Below are 12,106 nucleotides of genomic sequence, written 5' to 3'. Positions count from 1 at the left end.
CCGGGCGGGAAGGGTCAGACAGCCGCTTGCCTGTACAAAAGCTATCTTGTTCAGAACAGCCATTCCTTTTGCTGTGACAATTTCCCCTAGTGTTTTCGGCTTTGACGCTGGGAAAAATGCCCAGTTATAAGCGATGGCATCAGAGCCATAGAATCATAGCACTGGAGAGAATCCCAAAGGTTCTTCTAAGACCAGGCATAGGCAAACTTTGTCCCTCCAGGTGTTTTGGACTTCAACTCACACAATTCCTAACAGCCTACCGGCTGTTAGGAATTGTGGGAGTTGAAGTCCAAAACACCTGGAGGGACAAAGTTTGCCCTTGCCTGGTCTAGACCAGGGCTTCTTAAACTTTTTTCCCCATTTTTGCCCAATTTTTTATGTGACCCCAAGTACGTAAGTATATAAAATAAGTATAAAAATCAGTCATTTACAGATAATAAATCAAGATTTGAAAGACTTCCTTAACAGGCTGAATTTCCTTTCTGTTGAGTACAACTGAAGCATTTTCTGCAGTGTCCATTGTTAACACTGCAGGCTGTTGATAACAGATTTGTGGAGATGGGTGGTGTTCAGAAACCCTTTACTGTGGCCAATTTTTTCATAACCCCAACTTTGAGTTCTGGGGCTCCAATTGTGGTCAGGACCCACAGATGAAGCAGTGATTTAGGCTAACCCTCAATAAGGCTCAAGTGTCCTTAAGATGTGTGATTTCATCGTACTGAGCCATACTATAAGTACAGTAGAGTCTCATTTATCCAAGCTAAATGGGCCAGCAGAAGCTTGGATAAGCGAATATGTTGGATAATAAGGAGGGATTAAGGAAAAGCCTATTAAACATCAAATTAGGTTATAATTTTACAAATTAAGCACCAAAACATCATATTATACAACAAATTTGACAAAAAAGTAGTTCAATACGCAGTAATGTTATGTTGTAATTACTGTATTTACAAATTTAGCACCAAAATATCACGATATATCGAAAACATTGACTACAGAAATGGCTTGGATAATCCAGAGGCTTGGTGAAGCAAAGCTTGGGTAAGTGAGACTCTACTGTACTGCAGACTGTTGATAATAGATTTGTGGAGATAGATGGTGTTCAGAAACCCTTTACCGTGGCCAAATTTTTCACGACCCCAACATTGAGCTAAGGGGACCGCATTTGTGGTCCAGACCCACAGTTGAAGCAGTGATCTAGGCTAACCCTCAAAAAGGCTCAACTATCCCTAAGTGGTGACTATCTAGTCTCTGTTTAAAAGCTCTTTGACAGAGAAGGCTAAGTCACTTGTAAAACTACATATCATGTTATTCCATAGCATTGAGCCATGGCAGTTCAAAGTGGTGCCAAACTACATTAATTCTACAGTGTAGATGAATCTCTAGAGATTCCTAGAAAGAATATTCAATCCACTAATAATCAAATCCGCAATAGCTAAACTTGCAAGTGTGGCCATTTGTCCAAGGACTTCAGTAGACCTTGGATCCACTTTAAATCCACTTTAAACAGCTCAGCCAGACAGGTCCTGGGCCTCACCAAACTACAAACCCCAGAATTCTGCAGGAGGAGTCATGCTCTGGTGTGATGAGACACTAAGTATAATCTAAGATGCCTTGACTTGGTGGTTCACACCATTGAGATGTTCCTAGGCATGGTCCTGGGATGAGACTGTGTATGTTTGTTCATACAAACATGACAAGAAAGGGATTCAGAGAGGATTGCCAGTTCATGATTGTCCTTGACCTTGATGTTTTGGGACTAAAGTCTGGGATTTAGGGTTGACCCTGGCAATATTGTGAAGCATTGCATTGCAAGGATAGGTATAAAACTCATCAACTATCAACAAATACTGCAGAGTTAATATAATTTTATGGAAAGGAGGCACTAAAACATCAGCACTGCAAGGAATTCTTCTTGGACTTAACTAACTCTGAAGTATTTATTGATTTTTAGAAAAAAAATATGGCCCTTTAAAAACTCGACATTGGATTTACCTTGTGGAATTGCTGTTTCCCATGAGAAATAGTTGCTTCACTTAGATGTTCTTAGAACGGCTAAGATTTGGGTTTTATTGTTGTAACATACTGATATATGGCCTGTAGGCACTTTGGGTGTGTCTTAATATGTTTCCATATTTTTATGTGTGTTAGTAGACTTGTCAGCCCCACCACCTTTCTCTGTTCAATTAAGCATGAATTACCAATCACAGCTTGTCATTGAAACACATAGAGAAAGAATAGGTCTTTCTGTTTGGAAATTAAGACCAAAGTCTTAACTAAATTCGTGTTGCACCCCAAGGCAGCGTGAGCACTGGAAACCAAACAGAGACCAATAATCATATAATATCTTTATTAAAACAATAATAAATTCAGGAAAGAATAAGTGGAAAGGATGAGTGAACAATAGTCCTTTAAGAAATGGTATGAATTAGTCCAAAGAGTTGAAGAGATATGTCCAATATTATTGTCCAAAGTCCAGACACCGAAACACGCTCAAAACTATTGGGAAGTTCTTGAGCAGGGAAACAAGAAGAAAGCAGGAGTGAATAACAAGGTCCAAAGTCACTAGGAAGTCTTGGATATCAAGGCAGGCAGAGGACGAAGCTAAAAGCAATCTGGATTCAGGAACAAGGCAAGGACATGAATTTACTCTGGATTAAATCGGGAGTCGCGGCTCGGCTTGGCCGCCAGGAACAGGAGACTTGGCTTGATGAAATTAGGGAACTGGAAACGGTGAAGTGTTCTCAGAAGTCGCTATGTTGACACTACGAATTGTTCACAGTGCAATACACTTTTATGGAACTTAGATCTAATCACAGCAAAGGGAAACCAACTCCCCAAAGGTTCCCAAGGAAATCTCCTATCCAGTATCCCCTCTAGATGCCAAACGTTGACTTCTTCGAAGCTCCTGTTTCTGTGATCTCTGGCAATGCAAAAACTCCCTATCCACAGCTGGGGTCTGTAATTGGAAGGAGCTCGGAGAACTGGGTAAAAAGTCAGAATAAGCTTCATCCTGGTCAAAGTTCATTTCTGAACCAGGTTCAGAACCCAAAGGTGGCTGGGGTATAACAATTCGGAGCTTAGAAGATAATGTCTTCTCACTTACTTAAGGAGATAGGGTTGTTGTGCCGCTTCAAGTCATTTCTGACCCATGACAACCCTATCACTGGATTTAGACTCACAGCAATCCAGTTTCTTGGCAAGATTTGCTCAAAAGACGTTTACCATTGCCTTCCCCTTAAGATGAGAAAGTGTGACTTGCCCAAAGTCATGGGATATGGAACATTTCATCTAGCCTATTCTAGCTTGAAGATGGATGCAGAGCATAGCGAAGCAGAATGGATAGTGAACTGGGAGAAACAATGTCTGGGAAGGAAAATGGAAACTAATTAAATTAATGCACAGCTTCTCCCTTGAGAATCTTTGCAAATTTCAGCACCAAATACATTAATCCTTGCAAATTGTAGCAAACTCCGCTAGCTGTGTTGGGAGATTTGTACACAATCCTATCCACCTGTCTGGAGCGGAATACCCACAAATTGGAAAATTTGCATCTTCATCTCCTTATTGGAGGTGGCCTACGAAAACTGAAGACTCCAAGGCAGGGCCGGATATATAGCAACCAGAGGAAAGCATTTGTGAATCCACCCTACACTTTAGTCTGAACTTCAGAAGTGCAATTCAAGGTTTTGAATCAGATCTGTCCTTTAAAGTTTGGACTAAACTCTAATCAGGTTCACATAGAACTGAGACGACAGTCACTGGCTGCCACTGTTTATCCCTGTGCAGAATGCTTCTCTCACATCCATGAGTTTCACACTTGGATATTTGTTTCAACATGACTGCAGCTTCAAGTGATTTCTGAGTGCTAATGAGACACCGATTTTTTTTGATCATCTGTCAGATTATTTCAAAGAAAAGCCAGACCAGTCTCTCTCCACTGAAGGAATTCTGTTTAGCGAAAGGAAAAGTCTAGCATATAAGGCCACCGAAATCACAAACTATTGGAAATAACTGCACCCAGTCTCTGGGCACAGGGTATCATTCTTAATCAATAGTCTTTAGGTATAATTGTACCCACTGAAGTCCATAAATCGAACTTCTCTAAAATTAGAGAAGTAGAGAAGTCCAAACAGCAACATGCATCCACCTCTACTGATGTCCTGTTTTGTCTTTCAAGAACAGCCTTCAAACACTGTGGTAAGTAAATGAAAACTGCTTTACTTCAGCAAAACATAAAGTACAGCACACTCAGTGGAATAATGCAAAAGGAAGCAAGGAAGTCTTACGGCAAACACAGTTCTTAGTCTCTGACAAATTCCCAAATCAAATAGCAGTCTTACTTCAGACAAAGAAACAGCAGTAGATCCTTAGGAGCAGTTTCCCAGATGCAGACTCGAAACAGGCACAAGGAGAGCGAAGGCATTAGAATCAGTTTGTTACCAGCAAGAGCTGGCTGCACCTGCTTCTGCTTTATAGCCCTGAGTCCCCTCCCAGCTGCTAGGGCAGTTCCTAATTACTCAGCTGCATTTCTGGCAGCTATTCTAGCTGAACGACGTCTCTGCTCTGTTTCCTTTCGCCTCTCTTGAAAAGTGGATACTTGCAAAATCTCCTCCTCAGAATCCAACTCACCCTCAGATTCATGAACACTTTCCTGCTCCCCTTCCGCTTCTGAAGAAGAGGAATCCCTAACAACTGAGGTTTGATACAAACAGAGGTGTAGAACAGACTGATTATAGAATGGAGTCTTGATTCTAAATATGTTCAGTACAATCACATGTCTATAACCCCTCCCACACCAAAGAGGTACAGTTAAATTGGCAAATCCACATGCACATAGAATACAGGTTAGAAAATATATACATTAACAAGTAAATAGTGAAAGGCTTGGGAGGTTGCTATTTCCAACACAAACTCCTTTTTTCAAGAAACCTGACTAGGAAGTATGCCCCTGAGCATGCATACATTCCACTTCCTCCAGAAGATTCACTGGTATCAGTTCTCATAACATCCTTGGACTCACGGCCTCCCTCTTAATTGGAGCCGTCATTGCATTTCAAAGCATGGCTGGACACTGTACCTGTCACATTCCCTGGAGCGGAAAAGACGGTCCCTTCCATAAATATGGGGCCTTTCACAAGCAGGGAGAAAGGCCAGATCTCACAGTGTTTGGCAGTCAAGACTGCCCACCGGGTCATAAATATTTTATCTTCTGTTGATCCAAAGGCAGGCTGCAGGAAATGATCAGTTGTCACTTGGCAAAGGAAGAAAGTCGAGCCTACAAGTGAAGTCTAATGAAAGTCTTGGAGGAAGCACCAAGAGGGTTTCTTTCCTTCTCTTCCTCTCTACTTTGCCTCTCCTGGGATTTCAGCAAAGTCCTCAAACACCATATAAGATGGTTATTTCCTTCCCCAGAACATGGATCCAATTTCACGGCTTGGCTAGAAATGTTGTTTTCTTTCTCCATACCCATATTCCTTTCCAGCAAGGAGAAATGCATAACACACAGCAGTCTCTGTGGAAACAAAACAAGAGTGGGCCGATAGCAATCCTCCAGGGGTGAGTGCATGTGAAAATTTGGGACCTTTTCATACTATACATTTATATCTTTATGACCCCATTTTCACTGCTATGGTAAGGTCCAGTGGAATTCTGGGACATGCAGTTTGGTGGAGTGCTTTTTATGGTTGTGAGCTGCTTTGGGTCTTCATCAAGAGAGAAAAGCGTAGTACAAATATAATCGTACTTTATGGCTGATAATTCTAAATGGAACTCCCATAACTCCACTCCCAAGACTCTATAGAATTGAACTATGACAGTTAAAGTAGACTCATAGTGCTAAAATGGTGTAAACATTTTAATGTGATGGCAAAGTCAGGATGGATATGTCAGAGCGTGCGGTTTGGATAAACACACATGCAGCGGAAGATCAACGAAGAATCACTGGCACCAATAAAAAGGCTGAAGCCTGTTTGGATATCTACAAAAGATTTACTAACAAACGGAAAACTCTCAAGACGATATATACAGACAGAGTGCAAAGAGGTAGAGAGCAGAGAGCAGAACAGATAACACAGAGAGCTATTTATAACCACCTCTGCTGTCTGAGGCAATACACAGTTAACTCTTTACACACTCGCATAGTGGACAGCAGACAGTGCATGATGCAATCTCCAGCTCACATTGCAACACTATAACTCAATTACATTTAAACAACTCTATATACAATCATTCCCACTTCATGTAGTCCACAACTGCCCTCACTTGGCAGTGATACTTGCAATTAATCCTCTGTCATCCCACTTTTTCAGCTGCTATTCAAATGTCCCAGTTTTTCTCTCCTTCTTCCACTTTTTCCCTTTGTCCTTGGTTTACTTGAATTGTTGCAAATAGAGTCTAATGTAGAAATGTACATTGGGCTGTGGCACAGCTGGTTAGTAGCCAGCTGCAATAAATCACTACTGACCAAGAGGTCATGAGTTTAAAACCAGCCCGCATTGGATTGAACACCCAACTATTAAAAACAGCCCAGCTTGTTGCTGACCTAAGCAAGCCAAAAGATAGTTGCATCTATCAAGTAGGAAAATTTAGGTACCGTTTATGTGGGGAGGTTAATTTAACTAATTTACAACACCATAAAAATCATCCAGCAGTGTGCAGAAAGGAATGAGGAAGCAATCCATCAAGGACTCGTTGTCACAGTGCATGATGAAGCAGCCGCCCCCCCTGTGGCCGGAATCGAGCATACCCTCATGAAGCCTGGAAGCTGGGAAATGTTAAATTGCCTCTGTGTCTTAATCTCTGTCTCTGTCTATATGTCTAATGGCATTGAACATTTGCCATGCATATGTGCATTGTGATCCGCCCTGAGTCCCCTTCATGGTGAGAAGGGCGGAATATAAATACTGTAAATAAATAAATAAATATTGGTATTCAATTGACTCGACAAAAGGCACAGGTCTAGAGAGGTGGAATTTTGTCCTTTACAGAAGGCTTAGACCAGTGGTTCTCAATCTGGAGTCCCCAGATGTTTTTGGCCTACAACTTCCAGAAATCCCATCCAGTTTACCAACTGTTAGGATTTCTGGGAGTTGAAGGCCAAAAACATCTGGGGACCTCAGGTTGAGAAGCACTGGTTTAGACAAAAACAAACTGTGGCAGGGCCTCCTCGTTCTTTCTCATTAGTAACATTTGGCATTTTACCAAATTCCAATGTTGCTGACCACATGTTATTGTTTTCATTTGTGATATATTGGAGGCTATAGCTCCCTATGTTATATTATTTGGCAAAGGTTTAAGACCCCAGCCGGGCTGTGGCACACCTGGCTAGTAACCAGCTGCAATAATTCACTACTGACTGAGAGGTCATGAGTTCGAACCCCGGGTCGGGTTAAGCCCCGGACCATTAAATAGCCTGGCTTGCTGTTTACCTAAGCAGCCCGAAAGACAGTTGCATCTGTCAACTAGGAAATTTAGGTAAACTTTATGCGGGAGGCTAATTTAACTAATTTACAACACTATAAAACTGCCAGCAGCACGGGGAAAGGAATGAGGAAGTACAGTACTCGGTGTCACTAGTGGATGGTGAAGCAACAGCTCTCCCTGTGGCTGGAATCGAGCATACCCTCATGAAGCTGGAAATGTTAAAATTGCCTCTGTGTGTGTTTATACTGTATGTTGTTTGTCTGATGGCATTAATGTTTGCCATATATATGTGCATTGTAATCCGCCAAGCCCCCCTCGGGGTGACAAAGGCGGAATATAAATACTGTAAATAAATAAATAAATAAATTGTACTACTACTAGTAGTACATAATCATAGACTCATAGAGTTGGAAGAGATCACATCTATGGTAGTCCAACCCCCAGCCATGTGGGAAAAGCACAAAACATCTCTGACAGATTTCCATCCAGCAGTTGTGTTCCTTGAAATAATGTCTGGCTTATGGTGAATCTACAGCAGCCCTATCATGGGGTTTTCCTGACAAGATTTCTTCATGGAGGTTTGCCTTCGCATTCAGTTGAGGCTGAGAGTGTGTCCCACACATTGCATTTCCATGGCTGAGCGAGGATTCAAACCCTGGATAATCCAATGTTCGAACCACTATACTATGCTGGCTGTCCTTGCTGTGCAACAAGCCCTTGGTATTTGTTGGGATTTGGCTTAAGGTTTACATATATTTCAAAGTTCAGGGATCCTCAAATCTCCTTATATACAATAGCATAATGCAATGTGGTCCCTTATATGTCAAAATCAAAATTTGCTTTTCAGAATAAAAAAAATACATTTTCAAGTCTTGGATGTCTGTATTTTTGGATACAGAATCCATAGATATAGAAGACCAACTGCAATTACTTTTGAAAAATGATGGAAATACTATTAATCCTAGCCCCTTAAGAGTATGGTGCACATAATCTCCCTCATATCTAAAGTCCCTGTGCCCAAAGCTATAATCATTTTGTACCAATGGCTACCCGTGCTATCAAAAGAAAGTCAAATGAGGTATTGATTGATACAAAAGGAGAGAGGAGCGAGAATGAGATTAGATGCACTCTTGGATAAAGGGAGCATCAGTCCTCAAGGAGGAAAAGGGAGAGGAATATGACCCTCACGATATTCGTAAGATACCGTAATGCTTTAAAATAGGCTGCCATGTTGTACAACAACTGCAAGGTGTGTCTCTACCCAGTCACTCTGGCTTTTAAAGAGAAGTTTAAAAAACTCTTTGCATCAAGTTGTCCAAGTCAAGTTATATTAGGATACCACTCTGTCCTCCTTTGGTCCCATCTCACCTGGAATACTATGTTCAGTTCGGGTACAACATTTTCAAAAGGAAATTGACAAAATGAAACAAGTTGAGAGGAAAGCAAGCAAGATGGTAAAAGACTGAAATGGAGGTCTTATGAGGAAAGATTGAGGCAGTTGAATATGGGGAAGAGAAGAAATGGTAGCATCTGGTGCCTGGGTGTCGTTTTGGATTCACAGCTGACAATGGACGCTCAGGTCGCTGCTGCTAGCAAACAGGCCTTCTTCCACCTACGACAAGCGAGGCAATTGGCACCTTATCTATCTGATGAGGCTCTGGCAACAGTCATCCATGCCACGGTCACATCTAGGCTGGACTATTGCAACGCCCTGTATGTTGGCCTTCCGATGTCTACGACCCGAAAGCTCCGTATTGTTCAGAATGCGGCAGCCAGGCTACTCACAAGAACACCCATGAAATGCCACATAACACCAGTGCTGCAGCATCTGCATTGGCTTCCAACCGATTACCGTGGTCTATATAAGATGCTAGTTCTGACCTTTAAAATTCTTTACGGCCAGGGCCCATTGTACCTTAGGGACCGTCTCTCCTTCTCCCATCATCGGAGGTCGCAACGACCATCTCAACGCGACTTACTTTACATACCGGGTCCTAGAGAAGTGCACTTGGAAAGGACCAGGCGCAGAGCTTTTTCTATTTCTGCCCCTGCCTTATGGAATGCCTTGCCGCCCTATATGAGAGCCATGTGTGAGTTAGGGCCTTTTACCCTAGCACTCAAGACCTGGCTCTTTACTAGAGCTTTTAATCTATGTTAATTTTATCGATATTTATATGTATGTATTTTTATCCTTTACAATTTTATCTTGTAAATCGCCTAGAGCATCTTGGATGGAGGGCGATTAATAAGTAATTAAATGATGATGATGATGATGATGATGATCTTGGAATTAAAATGTAAAAACAGTGGATGTGGCTCTTAATGAAACATGCTGCATTATCACAGGATGCCTATGCCCAACACCACTGGAGAAATAATACTGTTTAGCCAATATTGCACAACCGGACATCCATTGGGAAGTAGCAGCCAGCAATGAAAGAACCAAGGTATTGACATATCCGACTCATCCTCTTTTTGAATATCAGCCAGCATGCCAATGCCTTAAATCAAGAAATAGCTTCCTAATATCTACAGAGATACTTGCAGGAACACCTCAGCAAGCGAGAGTCCAAAAGTGGCAGGCTAAAACTCCTTAATCTCAATCAGTGGCTGATACTGGATGAGAGACACCCTCCTGGGCATACACTGGGCAACTTGGAAAGCACTGAACAGACTGCATTTTGGCTCCAAGAGATGCAGAGCCAACCTTAAGAAATGGAGCTACAAAGTGGAGTCCACGACATGCGAGTGTGGAGAAGAACAAACCACAGACCACTAACTACACTAACTACAATGCAGCCTGAGCCCTGCCAAATGCACAATGGAGGATCTTCTCACAGCGACACCAGAGGCACTCCAAGTGGCCAGTTTCTGGTCCAAGGAAATCTAGCATAATGCCAAGTTTTAAAACTTTGTGTTTTAAAATACATTATAACTATATTATCAACTCGCTTCTGACATGATAAATAAATTTTGAAATACTTAAAAGGATGTCCATTAGAAAATGGAGATAGCTCATTTTATACTGCTCCAGAAAGCACTCATTTCAGTGGGTTCAAATGGCAAGAAAGGAGTTCCTGATTAAGGAAGAAAACATCCACTGGGTGACCTTGGGCAAGTCTTGGTTCACTTCCATGTCACCAGAAGCCAGAAACAACTCGACAAAAAACAACTTGCCACCTTTGATAGCTAGCTGTTATATAATAATAATAATAATAATAATAATAATAATAATAATAATAATCACAAACCTGCAAAAGTATTGGAAAATGAGCACGCAAAGATATTGCGGGACTTCTGAATCCAAACTGGTAAAGTTCTGGAACACAACACACCAGACATCACAGTTGTGGGGGAAAAAAAGGCTTGGATTATCGATGTTGCCATCCCAGGTGACAGTCGCATTGACGAAAAACAACAGGAAAAACTCAGCCGCTATCAGGACCTCAAAGACTCTGGCAGAAACCAGTGCAGGTGGTCCCGGTGGTGATCGGCACATTGGGTGCCGTGCCAAAAGATCTCAGCCGGCATTTGGAAACAATAGACATTGACAAAATTATGATCTGCCAACTGCAAAAGGCCACCCTACTGGGATCTGCACGCATCATCCGAAAATATGCCACACAGTCCTAGACACTTGGGAAGTGTTTGACTTGTGATTTTGTGATATGAAATCCAGCATATCTATCTTTTTTGCTGTGTCATAATAATAATAATAATAATAATAATAATAATAATAATAATAATAATAATAATAATTTATTTGTATTCCGCCCTATCTCCCCAGGGGCACTCAACTGGCATTGTTTTAAAACTGGCATTGAAACAACCAGCGGTTACCAGGTCCATCAGTCTACCTACACAGCGTATGTGTTTATCACAAGTATTCTAAATAGCCCCCTGTGTATTGTTGCTGTTGTGAGCTTTTAGCCAGACCGAAGGAGGAAGATGTGAACAGCTGGTGGGAAGGAACGAGTAACCTCCCTTAAATCATGTTAACAATCCAAATTAGAACATGGTTGTAGGATCCTCAGTCTGTGGCTTCCAAACACTCAGTAGCAGATATACACACTGCTGTCTTTGCTGACTGCTTCGACACGCACCTGCACACACACACACATCCTGATGTGTAGATTTAATTTGCTTGCCGCCTTCCAGGTGCTGCAGAGAGGTAAGGTCACCCCTGCTATTCCTGCAGAAGGCTGGACCTGCTCTCTCTCTCTCTCTCTGAATCGGAGGAGTCCTCTAATGATTTCGCATTTGATGGACTTCGTGAACCTGCACCGCCTGGCGATAGCTCTTCTTCCTTCTGCATGCTCTGCCTGTTAAAAAGGCTTCCTGCTGACCTGGAAAAGTTGCTGGCTTTTCTGGAAAGAAGCAGAGAAGGAGAAAAATAAGAGCAGAAGGCAGAAGAAAGAGCCAGGTGCCTTGAGACAATCTTTCTCCATCCCCTTCCTACGTGGCAAACAGAAGGCATCTTTTTTGAGTCCTCCTTGGAGTATCTCTGCACTACAAAATTATATCAGTTTCCTTGCATTTTTAATTGTCTGACTTCATCCAGTGGAGTCCAAGGATTTGTAGTTTTGTGAGATACTTAGAATTTCTTGCCAGAGAACTCAAATGCTATAGTTTTAGGGAGTGCACTAAAAATTGTTGATCAATCCACATAACTCAAGATTCC

At 41.9% G+C, this 12,106-nt stretch overlaps 1 long non-coding RNA gene across 1 annotated transcript; it reads right to left on the bottom strand.

Moving 5' to 3' along the window:
• Positions 1–2,333: 2,333 nt before the first annotated feature.
• Positions 2,334–11,789, bottom strand: LOC134298544 (uncharacterized). The gene is made up of 2 exons (XR_010005661.1): positions 10,677–11,789; positions 2,334–5,515 (listed from the first exon to the last, which is right to left on the bottom strand). It is a non-coding gene; the product is annotated as an uncharacterized LOC134298544 (long non-coding RNA).
• Positions 11,790–12,106: the final 317 nt, after the last annotated feature.

This window comes from Anolis carolinensis, chromosome 4, assembly GCF_035594765.1.
Source record: "Anolis carolinensis isolate JA03-04 chromosome 4, rAnoCar3.1.pri, whole genome shotgun sequence".
In the NCBI taxonomy this organism is placed as follows: domain Eukaryota; kingdom Metazoa; phylum Chordata; class Lepidosauria; order Squamata; family Dactyloidae; genus Anolis; species Anolis carolinensis.
This window is presented reverse-complemented; position numbering and strand designations above follow the sequence as displayed.